The sequence below is a fragment of the Centruroides sculpturatus genome, unplaced genomic scaffold (assembly GCF_000671375.1).
Source record: "Centruroides sculpturatus isolate CEXI.00-Female unplaced genomic scaffold, Cexi_2.0 scaffold1342, whole genome shotgun sequence".
NCBI classification, from domain to species: domain Eukaryota; kingdom Metazoa; phylum Arthropoda; class Arachnida; order Scorpiones; family Buthidae; genus Centruroides; species Centruroides sculpturatus.
In genome coordinates, this window is record NW_019385549.1 from 186,866 (window position 1) to 203,281 (window position 16,416).

The following is a 16,416-nucleotide window of genomic DNA, read 5'->3' on the forward strand; positions in this document are numbered from 1 at the left end:
GTCGTCCGAGGCGACCGCGGAAGAACTCCCCTCTCCCCGGGGCGTTTGTTTGTTTTTACTAATTGGTCACACCGCAGACACCTTGTAAAAGAGTAGTCTCCTGCGGGTGTCCGGTTGACGGAGACGGACGGGTGTTCCTGTATTGAGAGTAGACAAGAGGTCACCTACAAGGGTCACCCGTACGGTGAGAACATTACCAAAAATGGTCAGTCATCTCCCCAGGTGATGACGAATTTAACATTAATTGGTCAAGCGATGTCTGCATTGTCGTCACCCATGACGGGGGAGACTGTCATAAATCGGGAGAAGTGACAGTTTGCGTCAGAAGAATCCCCGAGATTTCCCACGCTAAAAAAGTATAAAAGGGGAATGATCGGAGATCTCGAGGCGATCATCGGAGGAAGAAGACTACAAGCGTCTACTCTGGAAGGACTTCAAGGTTTCTGATCGCCGACCTAAAGAGGTAAATACTTAGATTGTTTTTACTTCACTCTCTCTCGGTATACTCGGGACTTAGAATTTATTGTCTCTCGATATACTCGGACTTAGAAATTATTGTCTCTCGACTTACTCGGGACTTAGAAATTATTTACTCTTTACCTTTAGATAGGTCTTAGTCATATTTTGTGTTGAGGACCTTCGACTGTCCCACTTACGGGATAGACAGACATCGGTTGTCCGATATTGTCGCGACTCAAAATTTATTATAATCGCTTACATTTTGTTTAGAATTAATGTGTAAATTTAATGTATTTGTATTATTTTTAAGTTTATATTAAATATGTTATTCCTAATTTAATGATAAGTACTTCCGACATCTCATCACGACTTCATTACGCCTCCCACTCCTTTTGATAGCCATTTCCTGGCAGCCAAGCCGGGCTCTCCACTTCAGCCCCCTCGGTTAGCACATTATTGTTGGAATTTTAGAGGAAATGACGCGTTATCTACTAGGGGGCGAATAACGAAAAACCAGATAGATTTGAACCACTACGATAAAACGATAAGGTTTGAAATAGTTAAGGTAATATTTTAATATAATAGTAGAAACCTTTCATGGCACGACCAAAGAAATACGCCACTGTGGGGGAACGTAAAGCTGCTACTGCTGCGAGACAAAGGGAGAGACGTGCGCAGGAAACATTACAGAGAATAGCACAATCAACACGTGGAGGCTTGCAGAATGAAACTCATGAGCTCAGATCTGCAATGTTGCACAGGCAGGCAGAAGCAAAACGACACAGAAGACAAAATGACACAACAAGGCAATTTGATTCCAAATAATAATACTTTTTTTTACCAAAAATTTGTGTATACAGAAGTTTTATGATGGGATAAATGATGGAATACAGAATACAGCTAAAGAATATCTTCAGTCTGTAATACAGAAATACTATTTTCTGTGTAATGATCTGTTAACATTACTTTTTAACATGAAGATTTGTATATATTTATACTTGATTTTTTAATCATATTAATTCTATTTATTTGAACATTTTTGAGTAAAGAATAACTTCACTTTCTCATGTACAAATACTATTTGCTGTTTGTGTATTGATATTTTAAGTTTAGTTTCTAAGATGAAGAATTGCATACATTTATATATATTAACTGCATCAAACTTTTAAAGATTAAGCGCACACAACTTTCATATATTAAGTGCATTAAACATGCCTCAGGAATTTTTAATGCTGCTGGAACGCCCACTAGGGGTCGTCCCGGGCTACTAGTAATACTATAAATAATTGGTAGTCTGGAGTTAAACCCATCCAGCGAACTCGAAAGGCGAGCAGTTAAAGATCACAAGTAAAAACATGTTTATTTCATTACTTTCTCCTAATCTTATAATACACATACATATATCAATTTTAACATTTCATTTTAAAAGTGTTTACAACAGTGTTTCCACTTAATTAGGCAATTTCTTCCTTGGGAGTAAACAATACGAACAAAGTCTTTTGTCTAGAATTCTGCTTTCTTTATTACTAATCAAGTTTCTCATTGCAGTACAGAAGACCGATCAGCTCGGAGGTGTTTTGGTGAGGTGAGTAACATTTTTCGTTTTTTTGGTGCCTGGAACGTGTAGGTCGATAATATACAGTAAATAATAAATATATTAATTACTCTGATTGGAATGGGTAGTGTAATAAAGACAGTCGAGAAGGATTATTAAAGATCTCGAAGACAGTATGTACGAAAAACTAGACATAATACGAATTGAAAAAAACCGCGGTAAAAGTCCATCCTTTATACATTAGGCATTTTTTTTCTAATTTTGACCTATTAAGACATCTCTCTAATAGACGTGTCCAAAACACGTGTAAATTTTTCGGGGCGACGCGTATAATATGAGCTATAAGCGAAAATTTATCGGATTACTTACCCACTGTGCACAGTAAAAGCCGCCGTTGCTTAACCTTGTTCACGTCGCGGAGTAGCATGTTGGACGCAGGAGCTTACAATTCATGTCACGTGACCCGATTTCGACGTCATTCGATCGCATACCCCGCGTTTATTCATGCAGTGAGATTGTGGCGAAATGACGTCACGAGCAGTGTTGTCCAATTAGAAACCGGTTTTATTGTGTTCACTGTAAAGAGCTCGAGCGCTGCATACGAAAAATTCCGATTTTCAACGCCAGTGTTGAAGTCAACAATTTGACATCATCAACGACGTTCCAACTCCAGTACGAAGAGCTTAGTTCCCATGATTTTATTCTCAGCAAGATGGATTCCATTCAAATGTCTCACCAATTTTACCCACAATTCATTGGAATTGTGGGTAAAATTAACACACTCAGCACTCAACATGTCTGTTGAGTGCTGAGTGTGTTAAGACAGCGCTGACAACAGCGACACTTCAACGTTGAAAAGAGGAACGATGTTTAACGAACGTTGAGATCAGCGCTGAGTTATCGTTGAAAATTGGAATATCCCGATAAAAAAAGAACCCCGGAAATACTAGTTATTGATACTACTGTGTTCAAGAACTACCGTAAATGAATAACTAGTGACGTTAAACAATCGAAGGCATATATCACGTTACCGGATGCCACCGAGAAACGTCACGTGACACGTCCGCCGTACAATGTGCTGCTCCATGACGAACACAAGCTTAACTAATGGCAGCTTCCACCGTGCAAAGTAAGTAATCCGATGACATTTTACTTATAACTCTTATTATACGCGTCGCCCCGAAAAATTCATATGTGTTTCGAACACGTCTATAAGAGAGGTGTCTTAAGAGGGCAAAATTAGAAAAACATGTCCCATGTATAATGGATGAACTTTTACCAAATGGTAAATATTGCGAAGTGTCGATTTTGGCGCTATGCAGCGCGAACCCTGCGGGTGACGTCGATTCTGACTCGGACATTGCCGACGTTACAGTCACATACATTTTTCACATACTACAGAGACTTTGTTTTGCTAAACAAGAAATGATGTCACGATTTTTAATTTCCTGTGTTTTAATTGTATGTTCTTTGGGTTTAAGCTCAGAATCGCTACGCAAAAACTTACCACACAGGAACACTACTTTCAGTGAAAAAAGATTTTGTTTTCAATCTTTTTCTATAACAAAATGAATTTCGGGCCTTATGTTCCTCTTCAGTCCTTATTACGTATAATGATAAAACTATGTAATAAATTACAAAACACATTTCATAGTTATTTATATGTAACATACGCCTACAACTGATAGAAAATACAAAAAAATCTACTTAAAATATAACTGATTTTGATTACTGGAATAACTAAATATTAAAAACATAGAGTAAAACCAGTAAACTATAATAAATTAAAAATAAATATAGTAAAACGACTGTGAGGACCACCACCGCACTCCAAAAATATATATATATTGTAAACTTATTTGTAATAATTTTTGTTTATTTACTTTATATCTTTTTTTTATTATGTATTCACATGAACTTTAATTGTATCTTGGATAACAACCGAAGTTGTAAGAGGAAATTCGCCTATTGTACCAATCTAGGAACTCCCCTTTTTAATATCAAGTAATTAGAATAAAACGGTTTATCATTCAAAATCTCACAACATGCCAAAGGAAAGAGGAAAAAGCAACCAAATAATCAAAAATTATATAGAAATGAGGAACATTGCATCCCCCTTTGTTTTCGGCAATGTTTACATGAAGAACTTAGTCAAAGCAAGCAATGAACAAACAATGACTAAGAACAAAGATGAGTCATGTCGACTCAGAAGATGACTCTAAGAAAGCTGCAAGTCATCCCCAAATAAGAAAACACTGTCTCAGCTACAATGATGACACTGCCAATGAGTCATCACCCGATGATGACTTTCTCATGCTGAAAGGGTTTAAAAGGAAAGCCCCAACAAGAGAAAAGAGAGTGCTGTTAGGAGTTCAGTCAGAGATGGGGACACAGTGAGTTAGAGAAAGTGCGGTCAGAGAAGAGACACAGTGAGTTAGAGAAAGTTCAGTCAGAAAGGAGAGACAGCTCCAGTCAAAAAAGGGCAGTCAGAGTGAGGACACGATCCCGTTAGAAGGAAACAGCGAAATCGTCAGCAATTGTGGATACAGCTCCAACCCGAGAAAGAGTGTCTTAAGAGAAGACAACTTAAAACGAGCAAGAACCAGACGAAGTGCAGTGAACACCAGAAACCTCCGCAGTCTTGGCCGTCAAGTCAACGTCACAAGAGAAGACATCTTGTTTATCTGGTATGTTGTGAGTCGCGTAAGTTCGAAATACCCCCCTGTTAGGTACCCCTCGTTGAATAGATAAGAATAGGCAAATTTCCAAAATTCGGTCTTTATAACTCTGTTCTAAACTTTTGTTTATGTTAATAAATGTCCTTAAATTGGTTATATCTGACTCTGCATTCTTCCTCCTGAGAGGCTCATTCCTGGACTTCAGAGTGACTCTTACCCTCGCGCCTTAATCATCCATTTTATCTCAAACGGTGGTGTGTCCGATAAAACACACCTGGTGGCAGGACTCTACCTAAAAAGCGTTTAATAAACCTTTTACGGCCCCCGATCCCCACACGACTAAATACTGATAAAAAAAAAAACAGCCAAAGGTGTATCTGTAAAATGAAAATGTGGAAGCAAGAATAATAGTCTATGGTTTTAAGATTTTTTGTTTTTAAAAATAACTAATGCGTAATCTAGTTTTTTAATGAATTATCTGTTTAGCTATTCTTTGTGTTCACAGGCACATTTATCGTAAACGTTTGAGAAGTGAGTCTTATTACTGAATTTGGACAAGGAGCTGTTTGTTTTTAGAGCTAAACGTTCACCAAGTTTCGTTTGAATCTGAAACCTGAACGTCTTGCCCTGTCCTTGTAAGTTAATAAATTATTTTTGCTTTACAGAGAATTTCCAAAATGGCAGAAACCACACTTGAAAAAACAACGGAAACAGGTGCAATATCGCCACGTGGCTGCACTTTAATCACACAATTGCCAGAAATAATGATTCATATATTTCAATACTTGAAAGATGCAGAATTAGATGCATGCAGCCAAGTGTGTATCCTATGGAGAGATATCATCGAAGACATAATGTATCGCCGAGTAACAATGATCACAAGGGTAATTATTATAACATTATTTTGTTGGTTTAATGCTATGATTATATAATTGCTACAAACGCTCAAAATTCCATAATTGATTTACATAAATAATTTCTAACTTACGGAATTCAGTTTAGAAAATATTATTTACTAAAATGACGAATTTTTCTTTTTAATTTTGGTAAAATTTGTATGATTTGTGCGTAAAACTGTGAGTTTTCTCTTTCTGATTCTAAACATTTGTATTTATTTCTCAGTCATCGATGGATCTAGTGCTGTGTCTTTCCTCACTATTCGTTTCTCTTCGTAAGGTGTTTTTGCATTTGTTTACATTATACATCAATTTTTCAATAAAGTAACGTCGTGTAACTTCTAATAGGCGATTTAGACTGCACATTTAAGGATGTAGGATTTATGTAGTGCATGCAAATGACATAAAAAAATTTTAAATTGGTTTAAAAGATACAAAACCAGAATGAATTTAAACAATCTGTCAGAAAAATGTTTTTAAATGCAATCAAATCATTTTTTATTATTATTTACTTATATTTAATTCCCAGTGGATGCATATCCCGAGCAGAAAAAATTCGAATGCAATAGTAACGGAAATAAATTACACTACCTGACGCAATTTTATAGTAATAAAATTAAAACTATATGAAGTATTTTAAAATAAATGCAATAAATACCTACATCTCACATTTCTTATCAGTGATAAGAATTGTTAGATGTAGTGTCGTTGTTCAGTGTCGCATTGTTTTTTCAGATGTGTAATAACTGTTAGAACATTTTGTATTTGTGTGATGTGTGTAATAACAGACAATGTGTGATACTGTCGAATGCTTTCTATAATCTATTCTTAAGATTTCTATTGGTTGTATTGTACAATTGTCATAGAATGACTGAATTAGTCTATAATTCGTTTCTGGCCTCTGTATAATTTCTAAGACAGCCTTTTTTGTTACTTCAAGTTGTAATAATGTTTTTCATTTTCAAAATGTTTAATAATACGTAAATATTCTTCTCAGTTTCGTACTTGTTGTAATGTTAATTTTAAATTTAAAAAATTTTATCAATTAAACAGATTTATCGTATGTTTATTTGTATAAAAGTTATTTCAAACTGAAGAATTTTTTTAAACATTAACTTAAATACATTTATGCAATACTTTTGAATAATAACATTGTACAATTGTACAATAACATTGTACATTGAATAATAACATTGTACAATTGTACAATAATAACAATTGAATTGCAGTAAAATAAGCTTCCATTAATCACATTATGTAAATAAATTTATATTTGCTGTAAATATTCTGATTTATTTAACAGAAAATTCCTCTTAATGTAATAAACACCGCAATCTACGAATCGGAAAGTCTACGTTCCTACGTTGGGTTCGACGATCATTTTCAATACAATTAGTTCGTTTCAGATGAACCTGGACCTACGACTGTATCTGCATATGATTATTTTTATGAATTCGAAGAAATTACATTTGATTATATTCCAAGTAATAAATATGGCTTCATGCGTTCATTGCATAGTAAGTAGCTGTACTATGTAAGTTTGATATTATTTATTAATTGTTAATAACAATCACGTTTTTAATTTCAGTAAAAGATGGCACACACTCTTTTCCGGCACATATGTACTCATCAACCGAAACAACCGAAGTACAAATATCAATGTTTCCAAATATTCCAGGCTTCAATATTTTTAATTATCCGTTCACACTCTTTGCAAACAAATCTCTACTTCGTAACAAATCAGATTTGATAAAGGAAATAGAGAATGTATGCCACAAAATGAATATTCCGGAAGTACAAAGGAAATGCGTCATCTTTTACAAAAATATTAATGTATATTCGTTCGAAGACGAATTTAAACATTTCATAGATTACTTAGCCCACAGTGATATGTACAGGCTCACAATATTTTATGGAGAAAGAGTGAAAGCTTTTCCTGTTTATATTATTGAATTTAAATATGTTTATACGAATATCAAAAAGAAATTAGAAAGACTGAAATATTCTGTACTCAAAATGGTACAGAAGAGATGTCTTGTGTATATATTTCGTGAAGCGTGTACAGAGTGCGTCGATGCAGCAACTCGAGCATTAAGAGAAGTGTTTCCTTTAGTGAAATACGTTACTTATAACTTTTTACCGTCCTATTTTTCAATCATGTCAAGCGAAAAAAAGTCTTTATATGTAGAGAACGACGATTATATTCGCTGCACTACAATAATGGTTTTCGTGTGGTGGGAATAAATTTATTGTATTAAACTGGTTTTGTTAGAATTGGGCATTTAATTGTTTTTAAATGATAGTATCGTTCTACACCAGAGGTTTCAATCCCGTCTGCACGTAAGCCACACCAAATGTCTTAGTACTTTTCAATGGGCAGTTATAATTGATTTTTTCTTATTAAAAATGGTAAATAACTACGTATGAGTTTTACTGAGTCCACAAAATTTTACAAATTGAAGAGTATGAAATTACGGTTTTTTATTGTAATACCAAATTTTTAATCACGATTAGTATAATTTAAGTAATTTAATTGACGGATGTAAAATATATCAAAATCTTAGATTTTTTTATGGCATTCACTTTGTATAATTAGCCCAATTTTTGGAGGTCTCAATCAATCAATCTGAGGTGCAGAGAATCAATTCTGCAATCGACGCCTCCTAATTTTCAATGAAATCAATGTACAGTACGTGACATCAGCCGTCACAAAGTAAACAGCTCATCAAAATGAGATGTGTTTATATATTGATGTTTCATTTTACAAAAAAAAGAAACATTGGTCAACTTATTTACAGTGATTCGCAAATATCATAAGCGCTTATGTGTTGTAAGTAATTCGCACACGTAATTTTCAAATGAAAATATTATTAAATGGAATTTAATTATTAGTTTTTTTAATTATTGAACTACGTTAATCAGAAAATTGGCAGAACTATTTATATTGATAATGTGTGAACGTGAGACTTTGTTTACACAAGAAATGCCAACTCTCCGTGAAAGAACAAACAGGTGCAATAACTTTGAATTGTGTAATATTAGTAATAAAAAATTAAATGTTTACTTATTAAGGAATAATTTGAGATATGATTTAAACAGGTGGGTTTGAAGTGATGTAGTGTAATGTAAAAATATTTAAAAGTTTAAATTTTTTTTATAAGGCTTATGTAATAAGTTTAATAAATTATGAAAACATTGACTTCATTAGAGTATAAAATTTATACTAATCAAATACACTAAGATCGATGAAATGTACAAATATAAAGTATAATACAAATCAAATTAACATTAATTGATAAACCCCTTTACATAAGGAGTAGAAAACACCCGAAAAACAACATTAATTACAATTTACTATTTCGATCTTCGAGACATTATTATGTATGGCTTAGAATTAGAAAACCAACTGTAACATATTTAATGAATGACATGACGTGGACAAAGTTTAAATAACGTTACAGAACTGTAATATTCACTTTTTTACATTATGATAATTTAAGTTAGTTGACATTTGTCAACTGACTTAAATTATCATCATGTAAAGAAGTAAATATTAAATAAGTTGAATGTGCAGTAAATCCGCAAAAAGCATAAACAAAAACTTTGTCGCGTTCATCATACGAGTAATGAATTGATAATTAATGCAAACAGTAATGTTTTTCAGCTATATACTTATGCATATTAGAAAACGTTCGAGTATTACTAATAATAGCACTTCTCTCAGTGCGAAAATATCAAATTTTAAATCTCTTTACGTTTTCTTTTTAACTCATGATGTTATCTCATAATCTTACAATAATAATTTTTTATAGAATAATTCATTTTTAAGCACGAGCCTATTTATAAACTTTTCAATTTCACTTTTAAGTAAGAAGTTCGAACAAAGCAATTCTGAATGGAAAACACAAGTATTGTACCGGTATATTTTAAACCACACTCACTACATTCCACTTTATTTAACGTGTAACAAGTTCAACAACGTCGACAGTATGATAAACTAATGATACCCACAAACTACATTTTATTATTAACCAATACTACTAAACAAAGACAAGACCCACGTGTAACAACGATCCGAAACTCACAAATCCAGTTCTAATGACGGTCCGTTTACGTGTTTCACGCGATATTTATTTTATTACGAAATAATCCCCTAAAGTTTTAATTTTATTATTTATAAACTGGAACATTGTTTGATTAATAATTGTTCTTTCTTTAATTTTTTATATGTAATTATTGTATATAAAGAGTAATTAAAACTTCCATAATATTGTAATCACTACTAGAATATGCTAATTTTGAAAATGCTGTTTATATATATACTATATATGTTAGGCTCAAAGACCGAAATCTCTTATTAAGCGAAAAAAACGACCACAACGCGAAATTCGCGTCGTGGCTTTTTATGACATACTTATAACGCTCACTCCCCGAGTGCTGCATACAGCATCGCCAGCGACTCAGTCGCAGGAGAAGCTGTATGCAGCACTCGGGGTAGTGAGACGTTACAAGTTACGAGGCATGCGGGGGATACCGTTAAGTCGGCAGGGGGGAGAGAAGGGAAGAGAAGTGAAAAGTACGGAAGGTGCCCGACTGATACTGGATACAACTTATCGATGTAACAGACGGAAGAGGGGCGAAAGCCCGAAACGCGTATCTGTATGAATTAAAAGTGGATGATGAAACTATTTGCCAAGTGTCGATAAATGCACCAAGTCGTGACATAGAATTAGAAGAAACAAGAAGAAGAAGACACGGTTTCCACAGATACATAAAACGATTTTATTTTTGTTTACAAAGCAGAGATATTTTGTTTTATTTGCGTTTAGTTTGAACATATTTCAGCTGATGTAGTCAGTTAATTTACAAAGGACGTTATTTAAGGATGATTGTCAAAACGAAAATCGAAAAACTTGTTATAAATTTCTTTAGTGAAAGTTCGGTAAGGATAACCGAAATCTTTAATTAAATTTAAATTGTAGCGAATGATCCAGACAGGACCTTCATTACAAAAATTAAAGTAAAATTTGTTTATTTTTCGTCGGTATTCCCATTTTCCTATTTACTATGTGTTAAAATGACCTCATTTAATGCTGTTTTATTTAGTGCTTTGTCGTCTAAGAACGCATCCAAAGCGCTAAACGAGGTCTTACTGTATACAGTATATAAAAACGAACGGTTGCATTATATTTCTTATACATCATTTAATATAAAACTAACAAACTGTCTATTTTAGAAATGTATTATATTTTAATAATTTAGAACTAAGATAAATCGAAATCACGATCACGATTAAAACAAAGAAATTAACACACTTAGATAAAATTTAAAGCGATTTATACCTAAGTTAGATACATGATTCTCGTAACTTTAATTACTTTTGTAATTTCTGTTTTTATTGCCATGATTTCATTCATTTCTTATTGTCAATTGAAAGAAACAAGCAGCTCTTCGCTTGCCATTCGTCATCATTTGCAGACGAACGACGACCCAGAACTCACCACGTGGAGGTGGCTGCTTCAGAGTTCCACCAAGAGTTGGAAAAAATGCAACTTTATAAGCGACTGACATCACTTGTCGAGTTTCATTCGTCCTAACTCACACAATAAACATATTTATAATTTATTCTTAATACTTCAAATTCAACTATTCGAAACTGACCGTATCGTTACTATCTAAACTAATAAATACAATATTTCAACAACTAGTAATAATGATAGAAAGAAAGCCACTAAGATGCTAAATGGGAATAATACGGACGTTATACTACGTTCGCACACAATTCACGACTCACTTCGATCTCGATTTACCTACAATCTGGATTGTGACTGTCGCTAGTCGAACGTCGTGCTGTTCGCACAGGCAGTCCGCTCGAGAAGAACCTGGCTATTACACGCGATGATAAAACTGACGTAACTACGCGGTAAGTCACAAACACCAACAAACAAAATGGAAGTTTTGGTTAAAAATAAATACTTTTTCTTGCCATACATCTAATAATAGACAGATGTCGTCGTTATCGAGAAAAATTTCGGTGCCCCTTTATTTAGGTATATCAATTTAAAAGACTAAAATTCAGTTTCGTCACAGAATAAGTAATGAAAAATTCCGTACTCATTTCAATCGGTCCGAATCGTAGATACGACAAAAATATGAAATGAAATGGTTCAAATTTTTACAAGATATTATTATTATTTATTGTGAAATTTTGCTGTCCCCTAAAAGTGCCGCCCCGGCCGCCCCCACTACGCTACGCCACTGTAGACATATTACATTAGCTTATCACAAGACACATTTCTTGTGATAAGCTAATACTCTAGACGAAAACGTTAGTTTTATTGAAAACTAACGTTAGTTTTCAATAAAACGTTAGTTTTATTGAAAACTAACGTTTTCGGCTTACTCTAGATGCCATCCTCGGGCTTAACGAGAGAATTACAAGATTGGCGTTTCATTAAATAAACACATATGTTCAAATTTAAAAAATTGACAACGAAAAAAAAAATATAACTGCAAAATAATATATACAAATACAGTATACAATAAAAAACAAAGTCAGATATAGCAATAGAAATAAAAAATAAATATAAATTTACTAATAATACATTAAATAAACATTGAAATGAATTGTTAATCGGAACATATCTTTAATATACTTACATCAGATTATAGTGTGTGCTTAAAAGCACTTTTATATTATTTCAAAATTTTTTGTGACTAATGAATGACTAATTATGCATGATTATGGGTGACAGATAGAGGATTTGATCCCGGGATCTCGAAAATCGGGATCCCGACCACTTTTCAGTCCCAAAATTTTCGGGATTAAGTTTTCCTAATCCCGGGATTTTCGGGATTGACATCATTTTAAAAAAATTGCAAAATAGACTGCATGAAGCGAAACGTTCAGTGCCAGTGCTTTTAACAGAATTGCTTGCCTATCATTTTAATATAAAATACAAGAAATTTTATTCCAAGCAAGCAGCAGAAATTAACCAAGCGGGCTTGCGATGCTTGCTTGGAATAAAACTTCTTGTATTTTCAACTAAAATGATAGGCAAGCAGTTCTCACTGGGTTACTTGGTAATATACTTCATTTTTGTATTTTTGAATTTTCGCGGGCGCCAATCGATTTTCTGGCGCAGTCAAGAGCACTACTCAGTGCGTTTTACCTGTCAATGTGTCAGCCATCTTGTTTTGCCAGTGTGGTTAATATAGACCTGACGCCTCTCGCTTAGGGGGGTCGACCTTAGGTGAAAAGGTTATGACCCTCGCCTTGCCCGCGATCTGTCAGGATGATGCGAGAAAGTCTTTTTACGTTTCGGGGTAGTGGTTTGCTGGACGCTGAGAGACTCACACAGAGACCGAATTTACAAAATTAACGCGTTTATTTTTAGAAAGACATGCTTACAATGATCGAAACAATCGGGATTGTAGCCTTTACTCCTACAATCCCGATCCGTGTCGACCGGACTGTTTTCTTCCATCCTCCCCGTGTCCTCGAAGCTTATAAGTATTTACTAACGATTCCTCCAACTTCCATCAAACCTAAACGCGTTTTCTCAGCAGCTGCATATATGTGCAACAAATTGAGAAGCAGACTTGGTGATGAGACACTGGATGCGTTGTTATTTCTCAGATCATATTTTCGCAATTCAAATTAGAATGTTCCTATTAGATTAGTTTTCTTTATATTTAAGAAAAATGTGACTGATTAATATTATTTTTAAATACTTTTTGCTAAGAAACTTACTTTACTACCTACTTACTAGGTTGTTATATGAAAGTAGTCTATTTAGTCGATGTTAAGAGAGATTTTTGTTAATTTTCAACGTTTATTTGCATAGTTTGTTACATAAAAGTTTTTTCAATTTATGTGAGTTTAAAGAGATCTCAGTGATGCTTAAAAAAGAATAAATTTAACATGAAGACAGTGATTTTAAGTCTGGTTAGTCTGACTGTAAGTCTGATTAATTAGAGTGATTAAATTAACTAGGTGTATACCGTAAAATACGTTGATTTTTGTCTAAATTTTGATTTTTAATTTCTGTAAGATTTTCTTATTTTTTATTAACCTTCAATACCGAAATAATCCCGGGATCCCGGGATCGAATAAGTATAATTTCGAAATCCCGGAATTAGAAATAAGGACAGGGATCGAATTCCCTAGTGACAGATTACAGTAGCACCTCGTGCAAAAGGTGCCATATTGACTAAGCTCGATTCTGTTGACAATAAAAAAATATAGTAAATTGTCAAAACAAAATTAATATCGCAGTGTTAAAGTGGCGCAAAGCCGCCTTTTGTGGACATTACAACTTATTAAGTAAGACACTATAAGTATGTCCAAACAATTAACTTCATATCATGAAACAATTCCGAATTATCAAAATTTCAGAATATTAAATGAATTTTCTGCAAGTTTTAAGTGTTCGGCTGTATAATCTTTTTATTAAATCTCTTTTCTCCTTTATCAATTACTTGAAGTTTTTAAGTTAAAGATGTATTTATGGATGTTTCTTACAAATAAAAAATGGCTTTTTTAATGATATGCATCGTTACTAGTAAGTGTCTGCTGGATCCATACCTGTAGTTATTATAAACGGCTACGGAAATCGAAAGTTAAATGGATAAATATGTGATTAATATAGTCGGTATTAAGAATAAATAATAATACTACTGATCTTACTGTAATCTGTCGAATTACCATTTACTGTGTGGAATGTGTATCATATGTTCGTAAGTAAATGTAATGCAGAATACATTAAAATATAATTATCGTTAAACTTGTACATAATGAAAACTTTCGTTTAGTTATACAGATTTTGTTATTAATAAATGTATGTACCAGTACATTCTTCCATGTGTCATTTTTTACAGACTTTCCTATATAAATGATGTAATTTGCTTCTAACTTTAGGTACTCAAATTAAAAAAAATTGTTTTGAATTATGCTCATTGTTTAGAATTTGTCACAAAATAAATACAGAAATAAATTAACTTTAAATTTATTAAAGTCAACACTTTGCCTTCTCAATAAGCATGAAAATCCATCCAAAGAACACAAGAAAATATTCTAAACTGGGAAATGTTGCAATGCACATTTATTATGATAAAGTTGATATCTATTTGCATACTTATATGTTTTCTGTATGCAGGATACTGAAAGATTTCTCACTTGAATTTCACAAGGGATTCCTGCAAGATGCTCGTGGTGTGAAGGACGTCGACCCTTGCGAAAGCAGACCAAGCATTTTGGTCTTGATGAAAGTTCGCAGAGAATTTCATGTTTCCACGTACCGAGCAGCATTTATGGTGGTTCCACACACTTCATCAGCTCAATTGTTGACGTATCCATGCTTGAAAGTAGGGTGGAGTATCTGTCTGACCTGCTAAACGAACGTAGGTTAACGGGATAACAGCGTCACATAACACTGCAGCGTGATCTTACAGTGTTTCCTCTTACATTTCATATAGACACATTCCTCACATTAGTTGGATTTCATTTGAATGACTTACATATAATGTAATATATAATCATATATATAAATTATTGATATTTAATTCTAAGTAATTCCAAATTTAATTCATAATTCTGATTTAATAACCAATTATATTTATATTTGATAGTAATATTTTATATTTAAAGATTTACATTTACTTAATATATATATTCCTATTAGATACATGCGAATAAACAATTAAAAGTCCATTGTTATTTGTTTGAATGTTTTGTTTTTCATACTAAAACGTCGTCTTTTCCTCTTCCCTGCATCGTTCTGTAATTTCGCGGCTCTTTTTAAGTTATTTCTTCGAAAATGCGGCGAATACGAAAATTTCGTCTTCATTCAAACAAAGAACAATAGAATTCGAATTGTTGATTCGTTAACAGTTATTGAAGAAGCTGATTGTTGCATATTGTTGTCGTAACAAACACGGTATATTAAATCTATTATATTCCAGAAACCAATTTACTGTTTGTAAGAAAACTTCATTTCTGTTGAAGATGTATCGAGTGCAGAAATTTCGCTTAGAGAATATGCAAGAATGCCGTCAATTTCTGGACAATTTAATAAATTAATCAATAGTTATCAGACTGCTCGCCCATTTTGTTATTATACATAACGACCTATTAATCACTTGGTCCATAACATATACACTATAAATGATTCATTGTCATAATCGAAAATGAGTGATATCTCGAACTATTTATTGGAACAATAGTCAATCTGTAATCCACGGCCTTCGATTTCTAAAAAATGTGTTGGTCCAGCGAAAGACGATGTCACGGGACCCATGAATGACATTGCCCCAACATTAGAGATGAATGAATTTTGAGACTAAATGAAGACATTATTTATACATGTGTGAATAATCGAAAAATATTCCTCCATTCTGGGGAATATATAGAAATAAGTTATGTTAATCTTCGCACGGTTTGATTTTTGTGTACTGACTACAAGAAATCTGTTTTATCTGCACCAATGAGGAACATCAAGTCTCTAAATGAAATAGTTACACGCGATATTTATTTTATTAAAAGCATTCCCTAAAGTTTTAATTTTATTATTTTTAAGCAGGAACATTGTTTTATTAATTATTTTTTTTTTTAATTTTGTATATGTGATTATTGTATATAAAGAATAATAACAATTACTTGTATTATTATTTTAGTAATTAATTTGAATGTAGAAGTTAACCAAAAACTTTTCTTTTGAAACGGGATGTGCTGGAAAGAGAAGCTTGAAAATACGTAAGATTAATACATCCAGAGGGGCTGTTAGCGCGGTGTTTTTCATATTTTGTATTGTATTATTTTAATATTCTA